This window comes from Lepisosteus platostomus, unplaced genomic scaffold, assembly GCF_059453375.1.
Source record: "Lepisosteus platostomus isolate fLepPlt1 unplaced genomic scaffold, fLepPlt1.hap1 Scaffold_70_H1, whole genome shotgun sequence".
In the NCBI taxonomy this organism is placed as follows: domain Eukaryota; kingdom Metazoa; phylum Chordata; class Actinopteri; order Semionotiformes; family Lepisosteidae; genus Lepisosteus; species Lepisosteus platostomus.
The window spans coordinates 19,225-32,349 of record NW_028291682.1 but is presented as its reverse complement, the minus strand read 5'-3'; the positions used below and the strand labels follow the sequence as shown (position 1 = coordinate 32,349).

The 13,125-nt window shown below is 47.1% G+C and overlaps 3 non-coding genes across 3 annotated transcripts; all 3 read left to right on the top strand.

The window, feature by feature from the left end:
• Positions 1 to 3,667: 3,667 nt before the first annotated feature.
• trnas-gcu (transfer RNA serine (anticodon GCU)) lies at positions 3,668 to 3,749 on the top strand. Its single transcript has one exon. It is a non-coding gene; the product is annotated as a tRNA-Ser (tRNA).
• A 4,076-nt stretch (positions 3,750 to 7,825) lies between these two features.
• Positions 7,826 to 7,907, top strand: trnas-gcu (transfer RNA serine (anticodon GCU)). The gene has a single exon. It is a non-coding gene; the product is annotated as a tRNA-Ser (tRNA).
• Positions 7,908 to 11,983: 4,076 nt separating this feature from the next.
• trnas-gcu (transfer RNA serine (anticodon GCU)) lies at positions 11,984 to 12,065 on the top strand. Its single transcript has one exon. It is a non-coding gene; the product is annotated as a tRNA-Ser (tRNA).
• The last annotated feature ends 1,060 nt before the right edge of the window (positions 12,066 to 13,125 follow it).

Here is a 13,125-nt window from a genome sequence, read left to right as displayed (position 1 = left end):
TTGCACTGTATGTGTGAGGAAAGCTGCCCCCTTCAGTCCCTTGTCGACCGAACAGAGGACTGTAAAGGATACCGCCAAGAAACTTAAGGATGCTGGTTGGAATCCAGCTCCAAAGAAGCCCCTTTGGGTGTTATGTCATCAAAAAGTAAGAACAGCGAATCTCCCTTTGATCAAAAGCGCAACAGAGCTGTTTTCCGTGGAGCAGGTTTCAGACCCGTAGACCTGTTTTATTTGTAGGGCAGGGCGCATTCCCAAACGCGAATCTCCTGTTTTAGAAATGCTTTGGGCGGCGTGAAGTGAAAATAAGAAGTGGGCTCCAGATGCACATGGAAGCAATCAAGTGTTTCATCCGAGCTGTTTCAAAGACTGCCCAAGAGCTTTCCTTTCACAGAGGCGCAACGATTAATGATGGGGGTGCACCCTTCAATGCGCCTTACGACTCTAGGGAGTGATTGAGACGATTCGTAGCGTGTGCTCATTTCTCTCTATTCCCCGTGTTGCAGTGGTAGGATGACGTAAATTACTGCTTCGACACGTAACGGCATTATAATCACGTGCAGGAGCTGAGGGCTTTAGTTTTGTTTCGTTTTCCATGGCGTTCGTAAGCGCGCAAATCAAAGGCAAGTCCTGCGTCTAAGACGAACGTAAATGCTTTTGAAAGTGCAGTGTGGTGCAGCTTGTAAAATCCTTGTCCACATTTGTGGTTTGTTGATGTTTGTTCTGTCTGCCAAAGTTGCATTTTGACATCCGGACGGGGGGACTTTATCATTTGAACGTGAAGCCAGCCTTAAACCCTCTGAGGCGTGTCTGTCTGCCGGCACGTATCTTGTGAAAGGTATTTTGTTTTTAACGGAGAGCAACTTTAAAAAGGTATCCACAGCCACCTCGCAGTCCGTGTTTGATTATAGGAGGAATGCGGCGGCGGCGGGCTCGCTTTTGTCGTGGTCGAGTGGTTAAGGCGATGGGCTCGAAATGCGTTGGGGCTTCCCCGCGCAGGTTCAAAACCTGCCGACTCCGGCGTCTGCCGCACGTCGCCTTGTGCCTGCGCGGCAGAGGCGAAGTGCCGCTTCTCCTTTCCTGGTACTATAACAACGCTAAATCGCTTGGCCCCGCTGCCATGGACATCAATTCTTCAGATAACCACACACTTTGCCTTCGCACCTCTGGTGCTCTGCTTATGCCTTTGAAAACCTAATGAATAAAGCTGAAAGAACCGACACGATATGTAGGTGCTCCTAAAGCACGCAGTAAACAACTGTTAACAGCAAGGGTTTCAGTGGGTTAACTGAGGAGAAGGCGTGATCGCTAATTGTTGACTTTTTATTTGGTGTTAGAAACACTCTTACTGTGCATGACGTGCAACAAATGTAGCCACAGAAATTGCATCACGCTTTCATGTATGCTATTGCAGACACCAACGTTGCCTAGATAGAAAACCGAAATAGCCGTGGGTTTGCTTGCTGGTCTGAAGGATCTCTCTTCGAATCTCTGTCATTTGTCAATGGAAGTAAAAGGCGCTGCAATCTCATACGTTCAGAATCAAACCCGCAGCTGTTGTTCGACTTTATTTCTTGACTAATTACAACTGAGTGTCGCATGAGCAGTTACATAAACTTGTCTGGTATATTTGAACACAGGTGCCGTTCTTCAATTAAAACTAACAGTACATTGTCAGGGACATTCAGTTCTATACAAACAAGAGACAGACAAGAGAATATTTCTACCGTTCATGTGGACTACGTGTTGACTTACTGATCGGAATAATTGAAAAGTTCGGGCTCATAGCCGATGCAGTGCGTGCTAATTAGAACAGCAACGCTGAGCTCTCAGCACCGTACTGAGCCCAGGTGTTTTTCTAAAGCTGTCAGGTGCAGTTCATTTACATGAAGGAAATCTCTTACTGGGTACGATTGCAATGCAGTAAGTAGCACAGACTACTTAGGGAGTAGCCCGATGCGTTTAAAAACGACCCGAGCCAGGCAGGAGTCCAACCCGCAATCTCCTGATCCGTAGTCAGACGCGTTATCCATTGCGCCACTGGCCCCGGTGTGACACTGCAGGACTGTAACCCAGTGAGATCAGCACTGCAACTAGTAAAATATTACCCCCGGTCCATTCTTTACCAAAAGTGAGAAACACCTGTTTTCTACATTTTGTCTGTTTTAAAACCATATCTCTTTAAACCAAACCAAGAGTCTGTCTTTTGCACTGATATTCTGATTCATTTCGATTTCAAAGAAAAAAAAACATTATCTTCCAAAGCATCATAAAATTGTCCCTTCTTCCAGACTCTACTTCTCTCTTGTAGTAGTACAGCAGACCTTTCCAGGTGAGCAGATCACAGAGTCCGAAATGAGCTTCCTCCATCAAGCAAAGTACCTGAACATGACTCTGTCTTCATAAAAGTGCCCCTGTAATAAAGAAATTAAATCCGAAATCAAGAGGGCAGTTGCCTACTGAAGTTCAAGAAGTCATCAATTTTAACCTAGCAACACATTAAAGGCTGCATCTATACAAGTACGATTCTAGAAATGCTCACCAGATTACGTTTTAAGAAGGAACTGCGCCTCAGGTTCCGCCGAGATCTTAACTCGGATGGCAGGATTCAGAGTCCGGAGTGCGGACTGATGGCGCACGGAGGGTCCACATACTGTGGATCCCTCAGTGATCTTCCGCGTGTTCAAACAGCCAGCGTGTGACTCCCCTGTCCCCGTGACCTCATTGCTCTGCTCTCGCCTCTGTGCAGCCGAGCCCGACTCATGGTAAATTGAAAACAAATATGCCCTCAACGTGAGATTTACTTTGGAGCGAGGATAGATGTTACCTTTTTATCATTGATCAGGATGTATGTGATGTGGCGACTAGGTTCAATTTTGTATCCTCTTTAAAAGATTAAGGACTGGGGTGAGCGTGATTTACCACCCTTTCAGCTAAGAACCCGACGTGCGCACCGTTTAAGCTGCATAGACTCGGTCGTTTAACTCTTCTCCATTAGAAGGGTTAAGGTTAAAGAAAAAAACATTGCTGACTTCTTTTTTTTTTTGCCAGCCGCGAGTGCTGATTAGCAAGGTTTGTATTTCATGTTTTGCAAGTTGCATCCATTATAAGAAAAACAAGTTGTTCAAGACAGGAAATGAATGCTTGCATTTAATTAAGTCTAGCCGTAGGCGGTTGTCCATAATGACCAGTTCTGTTCGAGAAGACAGAACAAAAAAGGCACCGCTGGGATTCGGAGCCAGGGTCTCCTGTTTACTAGACAGGCACCTTAAGCAACTAAGCCACGGCGCCCCAGGAGAGCTGTCCTTTGACAGCCACTTGGACACACCACTCAGACACATCTGCATTCGGTGTGTGCTCCGCCTGCTCGCTGAGCAAGTTGCCACCTTTACATATAATAGCAACATCAACACCAAGAGAAAGGGTGACAAATGGCTTTTATCTGGAACTTTTCATGTCCAAGGAGCTCAATGTGCTTTCTGTGTACAACAGGGCCACTGAACTCCACACTGGCCACTGAACCACAGCAGTGGCTTGCTGGCTTGACATCTCCCAAGGAAAATGTTGAAATCGCATGTGGAACAGGAAAATGACCCTCGAGTACGGGGGAAAAAAAAGAAAAAGATCATCTGGAGCGCGCCAACCCATGTCCGGACAGCCCAGATCCCTCGACGAGGTGGCCGAGTGGTTAAGGCGATGGACTGCTAATCCATTGTGCTCCGCACGCATGGGTTCGAATCCCATTCTCGTCGCGCTCCATGTGTGCCCGTTCGGCGTTGGCCCTCCTGTCGTTTGCTCCGGTTCTAGAGCCGTGCATTTTCTAGCGGTGGCTGAACATGGTATAGTAGGCTAACGTCGGTATCGAGCAGTAACAGTAACGGTATTTTCGTGTCGCTGCTGCCAAGTGGCTCTGGGTTGAGACCGCGTTTTCACTTACTTGCAACGCAAACGGAGAAAGCGATTTTTGACAGTCTCTCGAGAGACCGCGCTAGGTGTTTAGGGATAGACTTTGTCAGTTCCCCCTGGGATGGTGGCCTCTCAAATAGTTTGTGATTCCTTATACAGTAGAAGCCTGCTTCGTGGCTTAAATCCAAGCTAAGGAAACGAGTTAGAGGTCTGATGCAGAACTGCGAATTCAATGAAGGGGAACACTACAGTACATTGCACTGTATGTGTGAGGAAAGCTGCCCCCTTCAGTCCCTTGTCGACCGAACAGAGGACTGTAAAGGATACCGCCAAGAAACTTAAGGATGCTGGTTGGAATCCAGCTCCAAAGAAGCCCCTTTGGGTGTTATGTCATCAAAAAGTAAGAACAGCGAATCTCCCTTTGATCAAAAGCGCAACAGAGCTGTTTTCCGTGGAGCAGGTTTCAGACCCGTAGACCTGTTTTATTTGTAGGGCAGGGCGCATTCCCAAACGCGAATCTCCTGTTTTAGAAATGCTTTGGGCGGCGTGAAGTGAAAATAAGAAGTGGGCTCCAGATGCACATGGAAGCAATCAAGTGTTTCATCCGAGCTGTTTCAAAGACTGCCCAAGAGCTTTCCTTTCACAGAGGCGCAACGATTAATGATGGGGGTGCACCCTTCAATGCGCCTTACGACTCTAGGGAGTGATTGAGACGATTCGTAGCGTGTGCTCATTTCTCTCTATTCCCCGTGTTGCAGTGGTAGGATGACGTCAATTACTGCGTCGACACGTAACGGCATTATAATCACGTGCAGGAGCTGAGGGCTTTAGTTTTGTTTCGTTTTCCATGGCGTTCGTAAGCGCGCAAATCAAAGGCAAGTCCTGCGTCTAAGACGAACGTAAATGCTTTTGAAAGTGCAGTGTGGTGCAGCTTGTAAAATCCTTGTCCACATTTGTGGTTTGTTGATGTTTGTTCTGTCTGCCAAAGTTGCATTTTGACATCCGGACGGGGGGACTTTATCATTTGAACGTGAAGCCAGCCTTAAACCCTCTGAGGCGTGTCTGTCTGCCGGCACGTATCTTGTGAAAGGTATTTTCTTTTTAACGGAGAGCAACTTTAAAAAGGTATCCGCAGCCACCTCGCAGTCCGTGTTTGATTATAGGAGGAATGCGGCGGCGGCGGGCTCGCTTTTGTCGTGGTCGAGTGGTTAAGGCGATGGGCTCGAAATGCGTTGGGGCTTCCCCGCGCAGGTTCAAAACCTGCCGACTCCGGCGTCTGCCGCACGTCGCCTTGTGCCTGCGCGGCAGAGGCGAAGTGCCGCTTCTCCTTTCCTGGTACTATAACAACGCTAAATCGCTTGGCCCCGCTGCCATGGACATCAATTCTTCAGATAACCACACACTTTGCCTTCGCACCTCTGGTGCTCTGCTTATGCCTTTGAAAACCTAATGAATAAAGCTGAAAGAACCGACACGATATGTAGGTGCTCCTAAAGCACGCAGTAAACAACTGTTAACAGCAAGGGTTTCAGTGGGTTAACTGAGGAGAAGGCGTGATCGCTAATTGTTGACTTTTTATTTGGTGTTAGAAACACTCTTACTGTGCATGACGTGCAACAAATGTAGCCACAGAAATTGCATCACGCTTTCATGTATGCTATTGCAGACACCAACGTTGCCTAGATAGAAAACCGAAATAGCCGTGGGTTTGCTTGCTGGTCTGAAGGATCTCTCTTCGAATCTCTGTCATTTGTCAATGGAAGTAAAAGGCGCTGCAATCTCATACGTTCAGAATCAAACCCGCAGCTGTTGTTCGACTTTATTTCTTGACTAATTACAACTGAGTGTCGCATGAGCAGTTACATAAACTTGTCTGGTATATTTGAACACAGGTGCCGTTCTTCAATTAAAACTAACAGTACATTGTCAGGGACATTCAGTTCTATACAAACAAGAGACAGACAAGAGAATATTTCTACCGTTCATGTGGACTACGTGTTGACTTACTGATCGGAATAATTGAAAAGTTCGGGCTCATAGCCGATGCAGTGCGTGCTAATTAGAACAGCAACGCTGAGCTCTCAGCACCGTACTGAGCCCAGGTGTTTTTCTAAAGCTGTCAGGTGCAGTTCATTTACATGAAGGAAATCTCTTACTGGGTACGATTGCAATGCAGTAAGTAGCACAGACTACTTAGGGAGTAGCCCGATGCGTTTAAAAACGACCCGAGCCAGGCAGGAGTCCAACCCGCAATCTCCTGATCCGTAGTCAGACGCGTTATCCATTGCGCCACTGGCCCCGGTGTGACACTGCAGGACTGTAACCCAGTGAGATCAGCACTGCAACTAGTAAAATATTACCCCCGGTCCATTCTTTACCAAAAGTGAGAAACACCTGTTTTCTACATTTTGTCTGTTTTAAAACCATATCTCTTTAAACCAAACCAAGAGTCTGTCTTTTGCACTGATATTCTGATTCATTTCGATTTCAAAGAAAAAAAAACATTATCTTCCAAAGCATCATAAAATTGTCCCTTCTTCCAGACTCTACTTCTCTCTTGTAGTAGTACAGCAGACCTTTCCAGGTGAGCAGATCACAGAGTCCGAAATGAGCTTCCTCCATCAAGCAAAGTACCTGAACATGACTCTGTCTTCATAAAAGTGCCCCTGTAATAAAGAAATTAAATCCGAAATCAAGAGGGCAGTTGCCTACTGAAGTTCAAGAAGTCATCAATTTTAACCTAGCAACACATTAAAGGCTGCATCTATACAAGTACGATTCTAGAAATGCTCACCAGATTACGTTTTAAGAAGGAACTGCGCCTCAGGTTCCGCCGAGATCTTAACTCGGATGGCAGGATTCAGAGTCCGGAGTGCGGACTGATGGCGCACGGAGGGTCCACATACTGTGGATCCCTCAGTGATCTTCCGCGTGTTCAAACAGCCAGCGTGTGACTCCCCTGTCCCCGTGACCTCATTGCTCTGCTCTCGCCTCTGTGCAGCCGAGCCCGACTCATGGTAAATTGAAAACAAATATGCCCTCAACGTGAGATTTACTTTGGAGCGAGGATAGATGTTACCTTTTTATCATTGATCAGGATGTATGTGATGTGGCGACTAGGTTCAATTTTGTATCCTCTTTAAAAGATTAAGGACTGGGGTGAGCGTGATTTACCACCCTTTCAGCTAAGAACCCGACGTGCGCACCGTTTAAGCTGCATAGACTCGGTCGTTTAACTCTTCTCCATTAGAAGGGTTAAGGTTAAAGAAAAAAACATTGCTGACTTCTTTTTTTTTTTGCCAGCCGCGAGTGCTGATTAGCAAGGTTTGTATTTCATGTTTTGCAAGTTGCATCCATTATAAGAAAAACAAGTTGTTCAAGACAGGAAATGAATGCTTGCATTTAATTAAGTCTAGCCGTAGGCGGTTGTCCATAATGACCAGTTCTGTTCGAGAAGACAGAACAAAAAAGGCACCGCTGGGATTCGGAGCCAGGGTCTCCTGTTTACTAGACAGGCACCTTAAGCAACTAAGCCACGGCGCCCCAGGAGAGCTGTCCTTTGACAGCCACTTGGACACACCACTCAGACACATCTGCATTCGGTGTGTGCTCCGCCTGCTCGCTGAGCAAGTTGCCACCTTTACATATAATAGCAACATCAACACCAAGAGAAAGGGTGACAAATGGCTTTTATCTGGAACTTTTCATGTCCAAGGAGCTCAATGTGCTTTCTGTGTACAACAGGGCCACTGAACTCCACACTGGCCACTGAACCACAGCAGTGGCTTGCTGGCTTGACATCTCCCAAGGAAAATGTTGAAATCGCATGTGGAACAGGAAAATGACCCTCGAGTACGGGGGAAAAAAAAGAAAAAGATCATCTGGAGCGCGCCAACCCATGTCCGGACAGCCCAGATCCCTCGACGAGGTGGCCGAGTGGTTAAGGCGATGGACTGCTAATCCATTGTGCTCCGCACGCATGGGTTCGAATCCCATTCTCGTCGCGCTCCATGTGTGCCCGTTCGGCGTTGGCCCTCCTGTCGTTTGCTCCGGTTCTAGAGCCGTGCATTTTCTAGCGGTGGCTGAACATGGTATAGTAGGCTAACGTCGGTATCGAGCAGTAACAGTAACGGTATTTTCGTGTCGCTGCTGCCAAGTGGCTCTGGGTTGAGACCGCGTTTTCACTTACTTGCAACGCAAACGGAGAAAGCGATTTTTGACAGTCTCTCGAGAGACCGCGCTAGGTGTTTAGGGATAGACTTTGTCAGTTCCCCCTGGGATGGTGGCCTCTCAAATAGTTTGTGATTCCTTATACAGTAGAAGCCTGCTTCGTGGCTTAAATCCAAGCTAAGGAAACGAGTTAGAGGTCTGATGCAGAACTGCGAATTCAATGAAGGGGAACACTACAGTACATTGCACTGTATGTGTGAGGAAAGCTGCCCCCTTCAGTCCCTTGTCGACCGAACAGAGGACTGTAAAGGATACCGCCAAGAAACTTAAGGATGCTGGTTGGAATCCAGCTCCAAAGAAGCCCCTTTGGGTGTTATGTCATCAAAAAGTAAGAACAGCGAATCTCCCTTTGATCAAAAGCGCAACAGAGCTGTTTTCCGTGGAGCAGGTTTCAGACCCGTAGACCTGTTTTATTTGTAGGGCAGGGCGCATTCCCAAACGCGAATCTCCTGTTTTAGAAATGCTTTGGGCGGCGTGAAGTGAAAATAAGAAGTGGGCTCCAGATGCACATGGAAGCAATCAAGTGTTTCATCCGAGCTGTTTCAAAGACTGCCCAAGAGCTTTCCTTTCACAGAGGCGCAACGATTAATGATGGGGGTGCACCCTTCAATGCGCCTTACGACTCTAGGGAGTGATTGAGACGATTCGTAGCGTGTGCTCATTTCTCTCTATTCCCCGTGTTGCAGTGGTAGGATGACGTCAATTACTGCGTCGACACGTAACGGCATTATAATCACGTGCAGGAGCTGAGGGCTTTAGTTTTGTTTCGTTTTCCATGGCGTTCGTAAGCGCGCAAATCAAAGGCAAGTCCTGCGTCTAAGACGAACGTAAATGCTTTTGAAAGTGCAGTGTGGTGCAGCTTGTAAAATCCTTGTCCACATTTGTGGTTTGTTGATGTTTGTTCTGTCTGCCAAAGTTGCATTTTGACATCCGGACGGGGGGACTTTATCATTTGAACGTGAAGCCAGCCTTAAACCCTCTGAGGCGTGTCTGTCTGCCGGCACGTATCTTGTGAAAGGTATTTTGTTTTTAACGGAGAGCAACTTTAAAAAGGTATCCGCAGCCACCTCGCAGTCCGTGTTTGATTATAGGAGGAATGCGGCGGCGGCGGGCTCGCTTTTGTCGTGGTCGAGTGGTTAAGGCGATGGGCTCGAAATGCGTTGGGGCTTCCCCGCGCAGGTTCAAAACCTGCCGACTCCGGCGTCTGCCGCACGTCGCCTTGTGCCTGCGCGGCAGAGGCGAAGTGCCGCTTCTCCTTTCCTGGTACTATAACAACGCTAAATCGCTTGGCCCCGCTGCCATGGACATCAATTCTTCAGATAACCACACACTTTGCCTTCGCACCTCTGGTGCTCTGCTTATGCCTTTGAAAACCTAATGAATAAAGCTGAAAGAACCGACACGATATGTAGGTGCTCCTAAAGCACGCAGTAAACAACTGTTAACAGCAAGGGTTTCAGTGGGTTAACTGAGGAGAAGGCGTGATCGCTAATTGTTGACTTTTTATTTGGTGTTAGAAACACTCTTACTGTGCATGACGTGCAACAAATGTAGCCACAGAAATTGCATCACGCTTTCATGTATGCTATTGCAGACACCAACGTTGCCTAGATAGAAAACCGAAATAGCCGTGGGTTTGCTTGCTGGTCTGAAGGATCTCTCTTCGAATCTCTGTCATTTGTCAATGGAAGTAAAAGGCGCTGCAATCTCATACGTTCAGAATCAAACCCGCAGCTGTTGTTCGACTTTATTTCTTGACTAATTACAACTGAGTGTCGCATGAGCAGTTACATAAACTTGTCTGGTATATTTGAACACAGGTGCCGTTCTTCAATTAAAACTAACAGTACATTGTCAGGGACATTCAGTTCTATACAAACAAGAGACAGACAAGAGAATATTTCTACCGTTCATGTGGACTACGTGTTGACTTACTGATCGGAATAATTGAAAAGTTCGGGCTCATAGCCGATGCAGTGCGTGCTAATTAGAACAGCAACGCTGAGCTCTCAGCACCGTACTGAGCCCAGGTGTTTTTCTAAAGCTGTCAGGTGCAGTTCATTTACATGAAGGAAATCTCTTACTGGGTACGATTGCAATGCAGTAAGTAGCACAGACTACTTAGGGAGTAGCCCGATGCGTTTAAAAACGACCCGAGCCAGGCAGGAGTCCAACCCGCAATCTCCTGATCCGTAGTCAGACGCGTTATCCATTGCGCCACTGGCCCCGGTGTGACACTGCAGGACTGTAACCCAGTGAGATCAGCACTGCAACTAGTAAAATATTACCCCCGGTCCATTCTTTACCAAAAGTGAGAAACACCTGTTTTCTACATTTTGTCTGTTTTAAAACCATATCTCTTTAAACCAAACCAAGAGTCTGTCTTTTGCACTGATATTCTGATTCATTTCGATTTCAAAGAAAAAAAAACATTATCTTCCAAAGCATCATAAAATTGTCCCTTCTTCCAGACTCTACTTCTCTCTTGTAGTAGTACAGCAGACCTTTCCAGGTGAGCAGATCACAGAGTCCGAAATGAGCTTCCTCCATCAAGCAAAGTACCTGAACATGACTCTGTCTTCATAAAAGTGCCCCTGTAATAAAGAAATTAAATCCGAAATCAAGAGGGCAGTTGCCTACTGAAGTTCAAGAAGTCATCAATTTTAACCTAGCAACACATTAAAGGCTGCATCTATACAAGTACGATTCTAGAAATGCTCACCAGATTACGTTTTAAGAAGGAACTGCGCCTCAGGTTCCGCCGAGATCTTAACTCGGATGGCAGGATTCAGAGTCCGGAGTGCGGACTGATGGCGCACGGAGGGTCCACATACTGTGGATCCCTCAGTGATCTTCCGCGTGTTCAAACAGCCAGCGTGTGACTCCCCTGTCCCCGTGACCTCATTGCTCTGCTCTCGCCTCTGTGCAGCCGAGCCCGACTCATGGTAAATTGAAAACAAATATGCCCTCAACGTGAGATTTACTTTGGAGCGAGGATAGATGTTACCTTTTTATCATTGATCAGGATGTATGTGATGTGGCGACTAGGTTCAATTTTGTATCCTCTTTAAAAGATTAAGGACTGGGGTGAGCGTGATTTACCACCCTTTCAGCTAAGAACCCGACGTGCGCACCGTTTAAGCTGCATAGACTCGGTCGTTTAACTCTTCTCCATTAGAAGGGTTAAGGTTAAAGAAAAAAACATTGCTGACTTCTTTTTTTTTTTGCCAGCCGCGAGTGCTGATTAGCAAGGTTTGTATTTCATGTTTTGCAAGTTGCATCCATTATAAGAAAAACAAGTTGTTCAAGACAGGAAATGAATGCTTGCATTTAATTAAGTCTAGCCGTAGGCGGTTGTCCATAATGACCAGTTCTGTTCGAGAAGACAGAACAAAAAAGGCACCGCTGGGATTCGGAGCCAGGGTCTCCTGTTTACTAGACAGGCACCTTAAGCAACTAAGCCACGGCGCCCCAGGAGAGCTGTCCTTTGACAGCCACTTGGACACACCACTCAGACACATCTGCATTCGGTGTGTGCTCCGCCTGCTCGCTGAGCAAGTTGCCACCTTTACATATAATAGCAACATCAACACCAAGAGAAAGGGTGACAAATGGCTTTTATCTGGAACTTTTCATGTCCAAGGAGCTCAATGTGCTTTCTGTGTACAACAGGGCCACTGAACTCCACACTGGCCACTGAACCACAGCAGTGGCTTGCTGGCTTGACATCTCCCAAGGAAAATGTTGAAATCGCATGTGGAACAGGAAAATGACCCTCGAGTACGGGGGAAAAAAAAGAAAAAGATCATCTGGAGCGCGCCAACCCATGTCCGGACAGCCCAGATCCCTCGACGAGGTGGCCGAGTGGTTAAGGCGATGGACTGCTAATCCATTGTGCTCCGCACGCATGGGTTCGAATCCCATTCTCGTCGCGCTCCATGTGTGCCCGTTCGGCGTTGGCCCTCCTGTCGTTTGCTCCGGTTCTAGAGCCGTGCATTTTCTAGCGGTGGCTGAACATGGTATAGTAGGCTAACGTCGGTATCGAGCAGTAACAGTAACGGTATTTTCGTGTCGCTGCTGCCAAGTGGCTCTGGGTTGAGACCGCGTTTTCACTTACTTGCAACGCAAACGGAGAAAGCGATTTTTGACAGTCTCTCGAGAGACCGCGCTAGGTGTTTAGGGATAGACTTTGTCAGTTCCCCCTGGGATGGTGGCCTCTCAAATAGTTTGTGATTCCTTATACAGTAGAAGCCTGCTTCGTGGCTTAAATCCAAGCTAAGGAAACGAGTTAGAGGTCTGATGCAGAACTGCGAATTCAATGAAGGGGAACACTACAGTACATTGCACTGTATGTGTGAGGAAAGCTGCCCCCTTCAGTCCCTTGTCGACCGAACAGAGGACTGTAAAGGATACCGCCAAGAAACTTAAGGATGCTGGTTGGAATCCAGCTCCAAAGAAGCCCCTTTGGGTGTTATGTCATCAAAAAGTAAGAACAGCGAATCTCCCTTTGATCAAAAGCGCAACAGAGCTGTTTTCCGTGGAGCAGGTTTCAGACCCGTAGACCTGTTTTATTTGTAGGGCAGGGCGCATTCCCAAACGCGAATCTCCTGTTTTAGAAATGCTTTGGGCGGCGTGAAGTGAAAATAAGAAGTGGGCTCCAGATGCACATGGAAGCAATCAAGTGTTTCATCCGAGCTGTTTCAAAGACTGCCCAAGAGCTTTCCTTTCACAGAGGCGCAACGATTAATGATGGGGGTGCACCCTTCAATGCGCCTTACGACTCTAGGGAGTGATTGAGACGATTCGTAGCGTGTGCTCATTTCTCTCTATTCCCCGTGTTGCAGTGGTAGGATGACGTCAATTACTGCTTCGACACGTAACGGCATTATAATCACGTGCAGGAGCTGAGGGCTTTAGTTTTGTTTCGTTTTCCATGGCGTTCGTAAGCGCGCAAATCAAAGGCAAGTCCTGCGTCTAAGACGAACGTAAATG